At 34.5% G+C, this 20,000-nt stretch overlaps 1 protein-coding gene across 11 annotated transcripts in view; it reads right to left on the bottom strand.

The window, feature by feature from the left end:
• LOC106868068 (parathyroid hormone 2 receptor) overlaps positions 1-20,000 on the bottom strand; it is a 729,233-nt gene that overhangs the window by 387,889 nt on the left and 321,344 nt on the right. The window lies entirely within an intron of this gene.

Here is a 20,000-nt window from a genome sequence, read left to right as displayed (position 1 = left end):
ATTATATTTTTATAATTATATACATAAAAATTAATTTTACCGATATAGTCATTATTTATCCGCCAGCCACTCATATAATAATTTATAAGTATATATATATAAGCTGGTTTATGCTTTCTAAAAACGATATATATATAGATGTATATAGATAAACATCATTCCCTTTGCTTTGTCGGATACATAAGGTGTTCGTTTTGGTAAGGTGAGGATTTTGTTTATTTATATTTATTTGATACTATACTATGCTAACGAACGGAAACTAGATTTCAATCTGGTAATCGTGAAATCAGTCGATACATAATTGAGTCTTTTTTAAAAAAATGTTGGTTTCTGTTGAGGGTTGGTTTCCTCGCATTCGGTACTAAAATGTGTTTATTTGGGAAGTCTGTTGTGTGGCATTATTATGTGTGTGTATGTATATGTGTGTTAGTGTGCGTGCGTGTATATATATATATAGATATATATATATATATATCTGCCGTAAGGCTTTACTTCCACACATCCCAGCTTAATTTAATTCGTCCTTAGTCGAAAGACACCTGTTGTTATGTCCTGTTATTTGTATTTGTGTAACATTATCCGTTTTTTTCAGTCACTTGTTTTCGTATACATTCGTTGTTTTCTTCCAAGGTATCTAATGCTCTTAGCTTAGTTTTTCCTTGGGGCTGGCCAGATTGGAGCAATCTCGAGTATAACCAGCCGAAATTGAAAAGATAATCTGGAACTCGACTAAGGAAAGAAAACTCCGAATGACCCGTCCTTGTTTTCTTTGTATCGTCTATCTGCATGTTTTCTTGTCCCCTCTGTATCACCTGACTGCTTGGATGTTTTGCGTTCTTGTCCCATTTTGTATTATATATATATATATATATATATATATATATATATATGTAATTAATTCAATTATAGGATAAAATCTTTTACAAGATTTTATCAAGTAGCTAGCGTGAAAAAAATCTCATAAGGGAAAAAAACCCATCATTTATTCCCTAGAATATATTTATTTATATTTATATAAGGGTATTACTATAGAATAATACCTCACGCTATAAGGGACTGCTAAGGTCAAACTAAGGTTTGTATATCAAAATCTAAGGCCAAGGAACAAGGAGCAGTGTCTAATAGGAAAGGGGCTGAGGGAGTCGACAGAAATCATATGATGATATATATATATATATATATATATATATATACACACATAATTGTTTTTTCAGAATGAGATAAAAAAAACCCCAAGGCTGTGAAGATTATGGCTGTGTGGTAATAAGAAGCTTCTCAACCAAATGGTTCCAGGTTTAGTCCAACTGCATGGTAGCTTAGGTAAGTGTCTTTTATCGTTGCCTCGAGCCGACCAAAGCATTATGAGTGGATGAGTGGCCCAAAAGTAGGTTTACAGTTATTCAACTATCTTTTTCGCATTCAAATATTAAAAGTTTTGATCTTAATAATAAAAAAAATATGAAACCATTGTTCTATGTTAATTTAGTCAATTTTGTCAAGCTCTCTTTTCAGTTTGTAAGATAGAAATTAAAATGTAATAAAATGTCTTAAAAGGAATTTAAAGTGCCTACGTGATAACTGTAAACATACTTTTGGGCCACACTGTATATATTATATTCTATATTACTGCATCCCTGTTGTATTCTTGTGAAACATGAACTTGTTATGAAAGGCATTTTAAATTGTTAGAACAATTGCACCAAAAATGCCTTCATCACACTTTAAACATTAAATGGAGTTCTTTTACTCCAAACATAGATGTACTTGCATCTTCAGGCACCACTTCAATTAAAGCTATGATTTTGAGGAACTAAATAAAATGGTGTGGCCACATTGTTCGAATTGCGGATGAACACATTCCGAAACAGCTGTTTTATGGTGAGCTTGCAGAGGGGAAACGTTATCGGCGTAAACCTAAAAAAAGGTTTAAGGACGGCATAAGGACGACTATAAAGTCACTTGGAATAGACCGAGAAGACATAGAAACCCTTGCTTCGAATCGAGTTGGATGGCGAACAAAATTGTGGAGTTGAGTGAAAGCATTTGAAGAGGCCAGGATAACGCAAGTAAGACTTAAAAGAAATCTAAGAAAGAATGTTACGATCGAGAATGTGAATGACAATGACCTTTTTGGGTGCACAGTTTGCAACAGACCACGCCTTTCTTTTGCTGGGCTCAAATCTCATCTGCGAACCCATGGAAAACGAACCTCCACCAACTAACTATTCAGCCTGCATGTCTATGCACACCTTTGAATGCAGTGTATGCCAGAAGGTTTGCGAATCCAACGGAGGCCGCAAAAGACATTTTAAGATCCACAAAGATCAGAGATCATCTGCAGCTCTTGGTGGTCCAAATTGGATGTGCAATCTATGTGGGCGTCTTTTCAGAACGTTGCCTGGTTTAAAAAGCCACATCAAATGGCATGATGGTGCTAAGGTTTAGTTACAGGAGGTGGTCAAACTCTACATAAATATATCTACTAGGATAAATGTATAAATGCATACACTCAGACATATATATATATATATATATATGTATGTATGTATGTGTGTGTGTGTGTTGTGTGTGTGTGTTGTGTGTGTGTGTGTGTGTGTGTGTGTGTGTGTGTGTGCGTGCGTGTGTGTGTGTGCTTGTGTCTTGGTGTCTGTGTTTGTCCCTCAGTACCATTTGACAACCGAAGCTGGTGTCTTACGCCTCTTTAAAACCCTTAAAATAGCGGAGTTCGATAGAATAAGTGGAAAACTTTAAAAGAATTAGTACTGGATTCAATTCATTCGACCAAAAGACGCTTCAAGGGTGCCCCAGCATGGTCACAGTCTAGTAACTGAAACAAGTAAACGACAAAAGATATATACATATATATATGTATGTACACATACATGTATATGCATAAACATACACACACACACACAAACACACACACACACACACACACACACACACACACACACACACACACACACACGTATCAATGGGCGGTACTTAAATAGATTAAGCTCAAAGCTTACTGCAGTGACGATGTTGCTGATATCAATGGTCGGGTGTAGGCGTGTAGACTTTTAGAGATGCATTTCTAGCTCTCAAATGATTTATTATGTTACTACAATTTCCTACGTTGATTGTTTTCATTATATCTATCTATCTATCTATCTATCTATCTATCTATCTATCTATCTATCTATCTATCTATCTATCTATCTATCTATCTGTCTGTCTGTCTGTCTGTCTGTCTGTCTGTCTGTCTGTCTGCCTGTCTCTGTGTGTGTGTGTGTGTGTGTATGTGTGTGTGTGTGTGTGTGTGTGTGTGTGTGTGTGTGTGTGTGTCTGTCTGTCTGTCTCTCCCCATTGGCCAGCTATGTTAACGCATTTGTCTGAGTGTGTGCATTTATACATTTATCTTAGTAGATATATTTTCTATATGTTAATCTTTAACATATAGAAAATGTGTATATGCATGTGTGTGTTGGTGTGGCAAGAGAGAATGCGAGAGAGAGAAAGTATGGAAGTGACAGGAAATAGGGTGAGAGAAAGAATGCTAGAGAGAAACCGAAGACTGAAACAGAGAGAAAGAGAGAGAGAGAGAGGATGTAAGGAAGAGAGCGTAAAAGGAAAGATTGTACTTCTTACATTACGTTTCTAACGAATTTATGGCCCACATTGAAATTCTCCATTTCCCTCATTCAAAGAGACGAAACAAACGCTATCTACGTAAGACAATATAAATCAAATGTAGAGAGTATCACCAAGGATTACTTTTCCATTATTTTCCATTACAAACCTGTCTCGCATAGTTTACTCTTACAAGTTTTATATGTCCTATATCCCAGTTGTGTGAATGAACATTTTAACACTTGAAAATGCATTTATCAGTGAAAATAATCTACTACCGTCGCGAAAAATTTTCCAGTCGACTTTTGATTTCTCAAGACAGACCTATGTAACATAAAAATCAAGAATTTATATACGTTGTGTGAAAGAATTGTAATAATAATATTATAGCGTCATAAAAGCTCGGTTTAGTAGTAGAATTTATGGAGCATTTGATAAAATAAGACATCGCTGAAAAAAGTGAGGGATAAATAACGGAATCAGTTTAATTGGTTATCTCCAGCCCCATAAATTTGAGGTCTTGTTGATGTGTTAGAAGTAATTGCTAGCCCTTTCCCATATTTTTATAGAACTATTTTCGGACATCCAAACACGCTCTGTAAATGCGCTTTATAATAAACGATATTCTATGAAGTGTTGGAACCTATTAGTAATAATGGTTTCAAATTTTTCCAGAGGAGTAGCAATTTTAGTGGAGGGGATGTGCTTATTACATCGACCCCCAATGTTCAACTGGTACTTATTTTATCGACTTCGAAAGGATGAAAGGCAAAGTCGATCTCGACGGAATTTCAAATCGGAACGTAGCACCGGGCGAAATACTGCTAAGCATTTAGTCCAGCGCGCTAACGATTCTGCCAGCTCACTGCCTTGGACTTGTTAGTAATAATAAAGAAAGAAGTACTACTCATTGCAAATGGAGTAAAATAAAAACCTAAAACACAAGACAAAATGCCTTGTATTCTTATGTTCTAACTTCCATTTTCACCGAGACAGACTTTGCAAAAGAAAACAAAATAGAAAGAAAAGATGGATTACTTTATAAGTACATATTTTAATAATCGCGTGAAGGCCGAGGTCACATTTATGGATTCTGTCATTCGGTTTGGACTATTAATCCCTTCTAGGCACAGGGCCTAAAATTATGGGGAAGGGAGGTAGTCGATTGCATCGACCCCAGGATCAAGCATTTTGTCTGGCGTGCAAATGATTCTGCCAACTTGCTGATTTCATTTGCACTAATAATAAAATTAATATTACTCATAATAATGCATTGCTTCTTTCAAAAGAGTATGTTTCGAAAATTGGAAAGCGAAACCTATTCTAAATAGGGTCCAGAAGAATAAGGCCTCTAGTGCATCGCGTCTTTGGTCAGTTCTGATACAAGGCAGAAAATTTACAGAAATTTTTAAAAATAAGCAATGTCAACAAATAATATATCAATTGCTGGGAACGACAAAAATACTTTGACTTACCCTTCAGCAAATAATCACTTTTAGTCCAGACTAAAGCCGAAAACTTGGGAGAAGGATTTTATATTAATCGCAGTAATTGACTGGTTCTTTGTTTTATCAACCCCGGAAGGATAAAAGGCATATACGGCGAGATTAGAACTGTAGTTGATATGATATGTCATACATCGTCTCATTGGGCTGTATGAAACCGTACAGGACGACACAATTCGAATATCATACATAGAGAAGGACACACACACACACACACACACACACACACACACACACACACACACACTTGAGGAAACACTGAGGCAGGAGATTCAGATAAAGGTATACAAACTCTGGAGATTTGTCAAGAGGAGGTGAACCAAGATTTTTAATGAGTATACCAAGAAATGTTACTGGAAGTCAAATAAGAAGATACTGAACAATGAACCAATGACTATCGAAAAATTTTGGTGTGAGATCTGAGAGAAGACCAACAGATAGGATTGAACAACAGATCTACATGGATCCAGTAAGAAGACCAATTTAAACACGACCAAGATCACTGCTGACTGACAGTAAGGTGGCACAGGAAAAGATGGAATTGCAACTTTTTCGTCAAGAAGCTGTCTATCATTTATGAAAACCGCTCATAGATCAACAAGGAATTCATCATGAATCCAGTGAAATGCCCCGAATGGCTCACATATAGAAACATGTAATCGCTCCCCAAAACAACCATGTAATTGCTCCTAAACAAAACCGTGTAATCACTCCCAAACATAAATACAGAACCCAACAAATGACATGCCATCACCTATCTACATATAAGCTTTATTGCGTTCTAGAGAAAAACAGATGGGTGTAAGATAAGAAACTATAAATGCAAGGACCAGATACTCCTCATTAAAGCCGTGTGTTTAGAATTGAAAGAGAATAGAACTTGTCAGCAACAGGAATTGATTACAAGATTGCTTTTCATACTCATTAGATGTCAAAATTCATTATCACAAGCATGATTTAAACTGGAAGACTTCTCTAAATATTTACCAAGTACTGAAGTCGACGACAACCAGACCGGTCAGCATAATGTGCCGTACGTTCCAATGGAACTCACTATCCAATGGAACTCGCTACACTTCTGCTTTGAAATCAACCGTAGAACATTACCTACGTGCCGGGTACGACTTACAGAATAGAGACCCGAATCACGTGTTCTGTAGTGATGATCTTAATGTTTTTGCCAATTTTACAATCAGCAGAAGTCTCTGCCTACCATCATCGAAATTTTGGGTGACACGAAAAAGAGTACAAAAGGGATAATCATGTACGTTTAAGACACTTCAAGAAAGGGAAAATGTCCAAGATTGAAAATCTAGATTTAGATCAAGAGTATAAATACAAATACCTAGGAATGAAAGAAGGACCGGCATACAACTCTCAGTCATGAAAAAGGAAATTTGGCAAGAGTACTACAGAAAAAGTTTGTATGAAACTAAAAAGTGTGTTGAATGCAGCTAATAGATTTAAAGCTATTAAAACTCTAGCAATACTCATAGTAACGTACAGGTCCCATGTCATCAGCGGGGGAACTGAATGGCATCAAGAGACTGGACACCAATACCAAAAAGATGTTGACCATAGGGAAAATTCATTAGTCGCCAACGATTGCCTCCAGGCTATACCTCGGCGTGGTTTGAACTCAAAACATCTTTTTCCGACGATCTAACGAGTCATGTCATTTTACAATTAATAATCGTGGTGATGATAAAACATAGTGCTCTGTAAGAACAAAAGAAAAAAAATTAACATAACTGTTTCAAGAAAAGAATGAAGAACCTAACAAAATAGGGAGACTTTTATTGTAAGTGCATGTCGAATACTTATTTTATGATATCCCTGTTTATATTATTTTCAGAATATATCGTATATGTCACATACAGCCACATACATGCAATCCGAATAAGTAAACATGAGACAAAAAAAAAACAAAAAAAAAAACGAATCAACACAATAAGGAAATTAGTTGTATACAACAGTACATCAAGTATCTCCTCTAATATGGTATATAGCAGAGTAATGTCAGTAATATCTACAAGTCAGGATTTATCCTGAAAGCCACAGTGTGGGTTTAATGCGATTACGTTCCAAAGCATGTGTAAATTCTAACACCAAAAGCGATGTCCTTTCAAAATCTTAAGCCCAAAGAAAAGGACAAACTATCATATATCAAAATACAAAGAAAAAAAAAAGCGGAAAAAGAAAGCAACTAAAAAGATGACAAAAAATGTCTCGTGGCATTACTCTTATATTATAAGACTCTATGATACCAACACAGCCACTAACACTAAAAAAAAAAATGGAGATTTATAGATTGTGTGGAGTGAAAAATGATATGACTAAGCTCAAATACATTAACGAACATACGGAGATAAAAATAAACAATAAAAATATCACAGAAAGATATGTCAAAAAAATTGATGCATAAAATTGTTTTATGAAAATGAAATATAAAAAAAACTGATGACAAACAAGAAAAATAAGCTCTCACAAATCAATGAGAGCAATCCAATAGAATACAGGAAGCACAAAATAACATGTTAACATCACAGAGACACTAGCACAGATTAAGCATTGACGCCTTTAACGAGCGACTCGTCAAAAACCATGTAAATGTTACAATAGAACCTACAACACACGGACAGAACAAAAGTAGAAGACTCTTAGGGCCAACTAAATACCACGAAATCGCTCTCGTTTCAACACATGTTCTTAGATTAAGCCACATACAAATAAAATTTTAACAAAATACCTATGTTCAATACAAACATATGTTGGGCTACACAATAGAAAATATACAGCTCAATCAACCATGAAAAATAAATCTACGGAAGCAACAAATAAGAAGGGATAGAAGTAGTGACATGAATAATACTATTACTGATTCTTTTAGTGTAGGCATGACTGAAGAGGGAGCTACTTCATTTTCTTCTTCCTAGAAACACGCAATTGGTACGTGTTGTTTGTCCAGTGATTTTCGTGTTTACTTCTATGGAAAGATTTTCTGGTGAGGCCTTGTTATATATTTAGCTATTATTTTTTAAGGTATATTTGTTTATTTGTAACTTGAAAAAGTGTTCATGATGATCGATGTTTAATAATATCAAGGTCAGTACTATTTTTTCTTATATATATATATATATATATATATATATATATATATATATATATATATATATATATATATATAGTGGTTAGGCTGTTGCACTCGCGATCACCAGATCGTGGATTCGATTCCTTGACTGGGTGGCACGTTGTGTTCTTGAGCAAAGCACTTCATTTGACATTGCTGCAGTCTCAATTTCGATCTGGGGGTAATGAAGCGCATTTTAGCCAGCGAATAACATCGGATAGCCTGATCGATTACGTGATCACGTGATATATATATATATATATATATATATATATATATATATATATATATGGAGTTAAACACAGGTGGTATTGAAATCTTTATAAAGAAGGAATAAAATGATGTAAAATAATGCAATCTTCTTATGAGGGGAAAAAAGAAACCCAACACATCAATAAGACATTTTAACAGAATGTGATGACTGCATATATGATAAAGGGAACGCTGGCAAGTAATTAAAAAAACCCCGATAATAGATATAACGTCAAAGGCATTTTATTCTATATTTAGACCTATCAATAAACACAACAATACTGGGCTTAGTAAAATAATTTGGTCTCTTAAGGAACATAAACAATTTGTTTTAGAATCGAATATTCCATCTATTTACTTTCCCTGTGATAAAGGTAAGCCTTTTTGTTCGCTCTGTCACGATGAATTGTATTTCATCCTGTCCCCAGAGAATCCGCTTGTAAACACGTTTAAAGAACGCGTTTATCATTGCAAGCATTAGGAAAAACATACCTTTAGTTCCTATAAGTAATGTCTACCATTCTATAGAACTAGACCCGTAACTCTCTTTTTATATTTCATTTCCACTAAATATATCTATTTCCACGCCTTTAAGCTTTATTCCTATTCACCAATCGCTTTATATTTCTCCACTATTAGTTTTCTGCTAATTTCTTTCTTTCTCTTCCTTCTCTTTCTATAAATTGCCTTTGACGTTATATCTATTATGGTTTTTTTTTTTAAATAACTTGCCAGCATTCCCTTCATCATATATGCGTTCTGTAAAAATGTCTTATTGATGTGTTTGGTTTCTTTTTTTCCCTCATAAGAAGATCGCATTGTTTTACATTATTTTATTTCTTCTGGAAAAATACCAATGTTTTCTTCGAAACACTTGTCAGAAGTATAAAGATTTGAATTACACCTGCGTTTAACTTCATTTATTTATGTATCTATGTTATACAAAAACATTTTACTTAACCCTGGACTTTCTGCCTTTATAAGTAGGCGGTTACATCCTTGGTACATATGTGAAGTTTTGCTACCCTCGTAACTATTTATTTAGTTTTTCGGTTATTTGTACACATTGAAATATATATAGACACAACATGCCTAAATATGTAACCATAGTCATCAACTGCAAAATTGCGAGCTGGTATGATCGAGAAGCAAGTAGCATGATTTCATGAAAGTAGTTGTGAGATATAGACACTGTCTCAACCCTCCCACCATAGGCCCACATGTATGTGTGCATGTTAATGTGTGCATGTTAATGTGTGCATGATAATGTGTGCATGTTAATGTGTGCATATGTATGTATGTATGTATGTATGTATGTATGTATGTATGTATGTATGTATGCATGTATGTATGTGTGAGTGTGTGTGTGTGTATGTATGTGCCTATCTATCTATCTATCTATCTATCTATCTATCTAAAAGTAATTGATGTCACTATATCTGTATAGTATCTACATTATCTAGCGATTTGAAAAACAAAATTCCTGGTAGTGACTGGACACTTTAAATAGTGAATTATCGGAGAGCCCGTTCGAAGATTCTCTTCTGATATTAAACTAGTCAGTGATATCACAGAGGTAAAATAAATTTTTTTGAAACATGTCTTTTTCACTGCCGGTAGAAATAAAAACCAAGAACATTGTACACCTGTCAAGAACTGAAATGCGTATTGGAAAACATGACTAATTAGAAAAGTAATTCCTTTATACTAATTGCATAGAATAATATTTTTTAAAGTACAAAGTTTTCTCAGAAAATAACATAAATGTAACGAAATCTGTAGTTTTAGGTTCTAGTTGTATATTTCTTCATTGTTTTGTTCATTTTTATAAAGTTCTGCATCATCATTATTATTATTTTTTTTTTATTAATTTGAACACAATCAATATTTCCGGACCAATTAGAAATTGTAATTTTTTTTAAAGCAATTTATCCAAAACATAGTGGATTCATGTTATCTTATATATGTAGTATATGTGTTGTGAAATATATATACTAATGCAAAACTAAGGCTTGTATACGATATGGGATGGGTTCTTTTATTCTACCACAGTTTTTCGTCTATAACTGTTCATTTGTGTTTTTATGAAGCTTAACTTTTCTCTGATTATATTTGTGCCCAAACATAAATGTACACACACACACACACACACACACACACACACTAACGCACGCACGCACACACACGCACACACACACACACACACACACACACACACACACACACACACACACACTCACACACACATGCACATCTTTACATATAAAGTGAAACAAAAATGTATTTTCATAACCGAAATAGAAATAGAACCGGATAGTTCTAATATGAAAGAAAACAACAACAACAAAAAAAAAAGGAAATGAAAAAGGAATTAAATTTTATGGTTATATGTTACAAAAATGAAGAATGACGTTTAAAAAAATCATTTTCGTAAAATTCATGCCTGGTAATTTTCTCTGGAAATTGTAGGCATTCATTATTGTGAGAATCGAAGCGCATTGAAAGAAAATATTGAATAGAATCAATCAACACAATTTAGGCGTGTAGTGTAATAGATTGAAAACGAAAGAGAGAAGAAAACTTTAAAAAAGAGAAAGAAAAGCAGTGAAATATACGAAGTGCATTCCAGAAGTTTTGAGACTTTTTCAGGAGAGACATTTATTAATTTCAAAGAAGTACAAAACTCTAATCTTCAATGTAGGATTCTGACTTCAGTGCACAGATCTCTATCTATTTCGTGAAGGCCCACGGAAGTCCTTTAACATGAAAGTGTCCTGCACACTTGTCACAGCCTCCTTCATCTACTTAGCCTCAAAACGACTACTCCTGAGGTTCTCCCTCAGCTTGGGGAACAACGAAACTTCACAGGGAGCAAGGCCTGGACAGTAGGGAGGGAGGCCAGTTTTGATGCCTATCTTTGTCAAGTAATTGCGTACCAGGACGGAATTGTAGACTGGTCCATAATTTTAGTGCGGGTGCAAGCGAGCGAGTGGAAGAGCTCTGAACTTTTGCAACGAAATCTCTTCCTGAGCTCTTTCAAAACCTACACAAGGTACAATTTGTTGACCGTCTACCCAGAGAAAACCAGTGGAAGTAGATGATGCCCTTTCCGTTATGAGCTTCTTAGTGGAGTTGCTTTGCCTGGCATTCTTGAATCTGGGGATCCAGGGTGCTCCCATTGGGCAATCTGTCTCTTGATCTCTGAATTATGGCAGTAGATCCAGATTTTGTCTCAAGTATCTAGTGACCCATGTACTCTTGGATTTGAGATAATGAACTCAATAATGTTCCTACTGCTACCAACGCGTCTTTCTTTTTGTTTGTCACTGAGCACTCTGGGAAAAAGCTCTGCACAAATTTTGCACATGTTCATATATTCATGACTAATTCTGTCAACATTTGCCACACTATCTTCTAACTGTTTATTTATAGATACATGACAATTTACATCTAGAAAACTGAGAATTTTCTCAACAAGCTGTTATGTTCTGACGTCCTTCTTCCTCCACACCCTTCATCGTCTCACATCTTTTCTCTACCGTCCTTGAACATCTTGAACATCTTGTAGCAAAAGACAGATGCTCGGCTCACACAAGTTAATCAATAAGCAGTCTGGAGCATTTCATAAGTTTCTGTAGCATTTTTGACTAGTTTAACACAAAACATCATTGCTTTGCGAGTTTCCAAGCTAAATTCAGGTCCTGACTGCATTTTGCAAATTAGTCAGTGGTGACAAGAAGTTTTTCGTAGCAGGGTGTGTTCAAAGTGATGTTATAGCCGTCTCCTTCAATCTGGAATAACAATAGTTATTTAGTTACCTTATTAGCGTAAATTACAATTATTAGCCTAAAATTCAATATTCCAGTACAGCTATAGCTGCCTCTCCTAAAAATGTCTCAAAACATCTCGAATGCACCTCGTATGAATTGAGAATTCATAGAAAAGTAGCAGAGTTTACAGTTATGGTTAATATACATAAATCTCTGGTTGGATCAGCATTTAATGAATTAATAAAGGCACTAACGATCAACACGCAACAGGTTACAAAAAAGAATAACAATTTAAAAATATTCAGACCAATAGCGTTTGTATAGTGGTTTTCCATTAATAAGTACAAAGTCCTGATAATATTATTTCCAGTAGGTGACGTTTTATCACGCAATTAATAACGTCTTACCATAAGGAATAAAAATAAAGGTGTCAGAAGGAGAGGTGTAGTTATAAAGAAAACTACTATGGACCGAATAATTATTCAAGATAACCAAGAAAGAAATAAAGCATACCATAAAAGATTACCGAAAGCGTTTTGGAATATATCACATAGGGAAAAGGAGAAACACAACATAAATCCGGACTAACACCAATACAAATAGCATATAAGCATTATTCTACCGAAATGGAAACACATGGTAACTGTGGGTTTATAAGACGATAAGCTCTGTCTGAATTAAAGCAAGTTTTAATGGAAAATGCAAATTTCCACTTTTCGTTTGACTAACTCTTACTATACTCCTAAACATCATGAATAAAACACCATTGATATCAAATATCAAGAAGAAATTATAATATCTCTCATCTTAATAACTAATTAAAAAATATAACACCAGCACTCTGCTAGGCAAGCTACTAAAATCTGTAAATAAATTCAATCGGAATGTAAAAACTAGTTAAGGAATTAGGCAAATGCGCCAAAGATGTTCTGTGAAGAGGCAAATTAATTAAAAATTAATATACTATAAGATTTAATCTGAAAATTAGAATAGAACCACCATAACAATGATTAGTGCAAACAAAAGTCTTTCTCTCTCACTACACAAACACACACACGCACACACACACACACACACACACACACACACACACACACACACACACACACACACACACACACACACACACACACACACACACACACAACACAGAGGATATTATGGGAAGTCTTTGTTTTACTCAATTGTATGTGTGAGTTGTATATATATAATGAATAAGGAGAATTATACTCCGTATATAGCATAACTATTTAGTGCTCAAAGTTAATTGAGTTATTGGAATATTACAGAAGATTTGGAATTTGAGACAAAATTCTGGGTTATCAGTCCATATATGAAAAGTGAAATATCAATACATTAAATGCTTCATAAAATATATATATCTAAAATAAATATTTCGATATGAGAGGCAAATATACGTATTGAAACAATACATATTCAGCGATATTTAATCATATAAATTTGTACATACAGGATCGGTTTGTCACATCAGAGGCGGTAATATTAAGGCTCACAAAAGCTTATATGGAATGTATATGGAAAGTTCGAAAGAAGAATTCCAAATTAAAATCCAAATGTGAAAATTAACGTATACATCCTACAGCCGTTTCAGGAACATTGTGGGAAAAGCAGATATCGATTTAAAATCCATTCCAGTATCGCTATTTCCTTCATATATATATATATATATATATATATATATATATATATATATATATATATATCCAGAAAGCGAAATCAATTGATCCTGAAATATACACATTCCTTACTTCTGTATTCCACTTAAAGTAAGCCTGTTTCTGTTATATTTATTGCATTGACCGTGTGTATTTTGATGGTGAGTAATTGGTGGTTTTGGAGAGATGTTTCTGTTTAAGGGAGGTGGTATTTAAATGCTCTATTGAATTTATATATATTCGGTATGACAATACAAGTAGTAAACAACTCGGAGAGTGATTTTACTGCTTTTATATAATACATCAGTATACACGTTAAAACGTTTATCTCGTCTTAAATGTACATTTAGTAAAATTTGCGTATAAATAATGTTTTACATAACAAAGAGATGATCAAATGGCTGTTTTAGACATCATATCTTTTGCTCTTCACACCTAGGTGTGTGTGTATACACGCAAACACACACGCACACACATATGTATGTACACACACACACCATATATATATATATATATATATATATATATATATATATATATATATATATATATATATATATATCAAGGAAAAAAGAGAAAATTATAAACAGTCGTCTGATAATCTCTATAAATGTAAAACTAATTTGTATCTAAATTATCCTAAGCATATATAATAACAAGTTTTAATGTTTATATTTATGTGTTTCATATTTGTAAGCACAAAAATCAGTCAGTGTTAGCTGTCGTTTTTCACAATATTCTTTGTTATCAGGAAATATGAAAAATAAAAATATATCAGGATAATCGTAATATACACACTATAATCCAGAGCAAGCAACTAGATCTATATAACTAGATGCAAGTATGATATAAAGCTAAGAATATTTTAATGCATCTTGATATGAAAATAGATTTTTTTTCGCCGTTTTAGAGATGAACATTTCTTTCAACACAACGATGAAAAAAATAGAAAGGACACAGTTGTGTGGTTGAGAAACTAGTTTCGGAAACGCGTGGTTTTGGGTTCCGTTCCATCGAGCAGCATCTTAAACAAGTGTCTTCTACTATAGCCCCAGGCTAACCAATGACTTGTGATTCAATTTTGGGAGATGAATTTGGTAAACGGAAACTGTACAGAAGCCCGTTGTACACACACACACGCATACACACACACATACATATGTATGCAGTGCTGGATTAACTATTAAGCAAAATAAGCACCTGCTTAGGGCATCAAGGGACGGGGGCACCACAGAAATGAAAATGGTTTACGGCACGAAAGAAATCACTTTTAACTATCTAAAATGATATTCGTAATGCTTTATCTCTAAGTATAGAAGCAGAAGTTTTACGTAAAACAATATCATCAAAGGCTTTGCAATTAAATTTTAAAAAAAACGGAGAAAAGTTTCAAATATAAATAACATGGAAGCACACAGAAATAAACATTATTTTCCATCTTACTGTTAGTTTTGTTTCATTTTGAAAAATAAAAATTTATTTTATGGATTATTTTTGTTTACATGTTAAATGATTTTTGTTTACATTTTAAACCATTTACATATACTTGAGGGCACCAAAACCTTTTAAGTGCTTAGGGCTTCTATGGGTCTTAATCCGGACCTGCATGTGTGTGTGTGTGTGTGTTTATGTTTGTCTTTGTGTTGGTGTGTGTTGCAGTCCTGCCATCACTTGTCTTTATAAACTACCGTTTCGACAGGCAAAATACCGACAGAACAAGTACCAGACTTGAAGAGATATGCACTGGAATTGAATTGTTTGACTTAACCCTTCAAGAGTGCCCCAGCGTAGCTGCAGTTCACTGAATGACACAAGTAAAAGAAAAGTAAAGGTTATAATGACAGATGGTATAGTATCCATACTTGATGAATGGATAAAAAAGATAATATTGACAATATGTGAATATCTAATGATGATTCGGCAGTAAATGCTTAAATATATGCAACTTTTATCATATATCAACTGGGCATTAGGAGAATTACGTTACCTTCCAGCAATGTCTTTCTTCCACCGGTATCAGTTAGCATCGATACTACCAGAGAAGTTTTAGTTTATTTGGATCCACACAGTAAGACCCTTGTGCACTCGTAACTCATACAACAACTACATCAAGCTATGTATAGTTATATCCACTTCAACCTCACAGTAGCCATTTTATTTTACTCCTCACACACTAGAGACTTGTTCTTGGTTTTCATCTTTTCCTCTCAATTTTTCCTCTCACACCTCTGTAATATATTCATGCTGAAGTATTTTTTGCTTCCCTCTGTCATCACCTTCCTAAATTTTAAAACAATCCAGGTAAGAAACATTGATTCTAGTGCAAACCCATGGCATCTTCCTCTAGTCGGACACCGTGGAATATATTATTCCCGAAATCCATATCTCGGACTCTTCCCTCCATGCGCTCATTTATTATTGCTTTCCCAAAGGCGGCGATCTGTCATTTACGCAGGAGAAAATGCTTAGCATTTCCTTTCACTTTTCATGCTCTGACTTCAAATACCTTCGAGGTCTACTTTGTCTTTCATATTTTTGAGCTCAATAAAATAAATACCAGCTGAGCACTGGGTTCGATATGATCGACTGCCTCTTCCCCTCAAAATTGCTGGCCTTGTGTCAAAATTAGAGAGAATTATTACCTTTCACAGGCATTGTATGTGCGATAAGCAGCAGGATATTTTTCTTTCAAATCAGACCGTACTATGAGGTTGAGTCGCGGTATCATTTATTACAATATGGTTTCGATATGCGACTACTTTCATCAAATCCACCTGCATCAAGTCCTTAGCACCCTGCAGAAGTTCGGGTGTTAGCTTTCCTTTATTGCACTCTCGCATCATTCTCTCTATCTATTCTTATCAAAAAGCACCAGATGCAAGTTCGTGTTGGCTTTCATTACATTGTCACTATTACAGAGTTGTTTTAGTGCGTCACAAACGATATCCAAGAATTGGTAATGCCACCAGGATCCACAAGGGATGATTTATGTTAAGCCAGAACATTCTCTGAGGATGCATAATCTTTAAACCGATGACATTCATCAGCTATATTCCAACTCCACACCTCCTAACGTTGGGCAGAGACGGAAATACAGCATACACTAGTCTCAAAAATAATCACAACCTTGCTGATTCCATTAATTCCATTTTCTATAGAATCCTCTAAGATAGCTTCACACACACACACACACACACACACACACACACACACACACACACACACGCACACACACACATGTAAGAAGACAAAGTGTATGTGTGTGTGAGAGAGAGAGAAAGAGAAAGAGAGTGAGAGAGAGAGAGAGAGAGAGAGAGAGAGAGAGAGAGAGATCTGTAAAATATTTACACACACAGAAACACACAAAAGCGAGCAAGCGTTTGTGTCTTTGTGTATGTGCGCATATAATTGCAAGTTATATGTTTCCATTGCAATACAAGCGATACGTTACTAAGTCTTGTTTGAAAGAAGAAGAAAGAGACATTAATAATCAGTTTAAAATGTTTTCTGAGATAAGCTAACTTTCAAAAGAAAATACCATAATTCTGTTTTTCAATAATATTGATCTGTGTATATTTCCAATGTTACTATTTTGTAATTGTATTTTTTTTCTCTGATTTATTTTTTATAAACATTTATATTCCTTTATCGTCTTAGGTGCAATTTTCAACCTATGGAAGAAAATCACTTAGTGATAGAAATCAAGCGAAAAGAATATAAACCACACAAATAACTATTGGTGAAAACCATGGCAACAAACAAACAAACAAATAGTGGCTGAGAGAAAGAAAAAAAAATAATATGTATGTTCATTGAAAATAGTTTTTAAAGTTCTGAAACGCAATCTTAATGTTATCTATAATTTATATATCCACTTGCATAGATGTATGTTCATTGAAACACAAATGTATACGGTATTTTATTTTTATACTATAAGATTTAAAGAATTTCAGGATATCATATTAATGGCATAGTCACTACGTTGCCTTAGTATACGCTGTTTCTGATGATACAGAATAAAATTATAAATATCTAGTTGAAATATTCTATTATTGTTCTGATGTAATCCAATAATTCAACTACACACTGCTAAAGATTCTCGTCAACATCCGAATTTACACGTGTCCCTGGCAGATCACAACGACCCACCTAAAACCCTTGACGTTTGTCTCACCTCAAGAACCAGTTTAGCCAAATCGTCACACTGGTACGTCGTCCCATCATTATTTAACCAAAGTAATTAATCCTCCTACGACATTCTAAACACACACACACACACACACACACACATACTTATTGTTTTATTGTTCCAGTCATCTGAATGCGACCATGCTGGAGCACCACCTTAAAAGGTTTTAATCGAAGAAATCGACCCCAGGGCTTATTCTTTGTAAGTCAAGTACTTATTCTATCGATTTGTTTTGCCGAACCACTAAAGTACGAGAAAGTAAACACACCAAAAGTGGTTGTCAATCGATGGTAGGGGGTACACACAGACACGAAGACACGCACACATGAATACACACACACACACACACACACACACACATATATATATGTGTGTGTGTGTGTGTGTGTGTGTGTGCGCTTGTGTGTGTGTGAGCTTGTGTGTGTGTGTGTATATGTATATATATATATATATATATATATATATATATATATATATATATATATATATATATATATATATACATACATACAAACACAGACATATATATGCATGTACACATACAAGCACACACACTCACAACAAACTACAACAATCTGAAGTCACCTGTACTGCAGACGAGCTAATTAGGTGGGGATTATCCAGTTTATGCAAATACATCTGGTAGCAAATATCTAAAAGCTACTACTATGTCAACCCGTCTGAGATTACTAAGCGTGTATCGAAACCATATTTGGAAGCAAATAGCTGACATCATTCACCCAAGCACCCGAAGATATGTTAATCTAGTAATGTAAAGAATGCACTACGATTCCTGGGGGGAAATCAACTAATATCACAGAGAGGCTTTTAGCTACAATGGCAACGATAAAAAAAATGAAAAAAAAATGTAAAGAGATATGTTTATGCATCGCAAAATATTTTAAGTTTCGGGAGTATTGTTGGATCTTCATAAAATGGACAAGATTAAATACTTGGACCCAAGTTTCATTCAACCGTTCTAGAGCGGACCATAATCTGCTTATCAGCTGAAGTGTACAATCGACCATAGGTAAAATTACATGTAACCTTTATTTCCGGATATGCAGTTTTCTTCCATTTTTCGTGGTACATGCATTTCTGTCTGTCTGCCTCTCTCATTACATATTTTATTTTAATTATCTCAGGTGATTCAGTAAAAGCTAACGATATACGCATGAAAAAACCTATCAAAGCTTTTGCAAAGTGCAGGCCTCCTTTCCCAGTGTGATTGTAGCGAGTTTCACACTTAGGAAAAGTGTTGATCTTATCCAAGATGAAGGCCTCGTTATCAAGCAGAACTCATCAGCACCTGTATCTTTCTCATTTTGACTATGCTGATAATGTTTCCCTTACTGTTCATTAGCTGTATAATCCGTAGGAACCAAAGTCTTAAAAATAATTTTCTGTCAAAAGATTTTTTCTGATTGAGCTATGCGTCCAGTTCTTGCAGTTTAACAAGTAACTTTCTCCGTTATTTCTTCCCTCAGTTTTCGAGTTTAATGGCGAGATGCCAATGTTTCAAGCAGTGAGTTAGAATTTAGTCATATTATTTATTCATGATTCCTTTATTGTTAATGATTTAATTCAGCAATCGATGCTAAAGAATCAATATCTTGTATATCCATATATATATATATGTGAAAACACATCTATAATCAACCTTATTGTATTCAACCTAACTTGGCAGGTGAAAAGGCATATGTATATCTATGAATGGATGTATGTTAGATACACCTGCACACACACATATTCCTTATACTTGTCCGGTCACTCAAGAATATTTCTGGTAATACATAATCCTGAACTTCTAGATATCCCACCACGACTAATCAAACAGGATGAAGAAGATAGTTAGAATCGAGCAGA

Source organism: Octopus bimaculoides, chromosome 1 (assembly GCF_046866305.1).
Source record: "Octopus bimaculoides isolate indiv1 chromosome 1, ASM4686630v1, whole genome shotgun sequence".
NCBI lineage: Eukaryota > Metazoa > Mollusca > Cephalopoda > Octopoda > Octopodidae > Octopus > Octopus bimaculoides.
The sequence above is the reverse complement of the archived record's forward strand: the minus strand, read 5'-3'. Positions and strand labels throughout refer to the sequence as shown.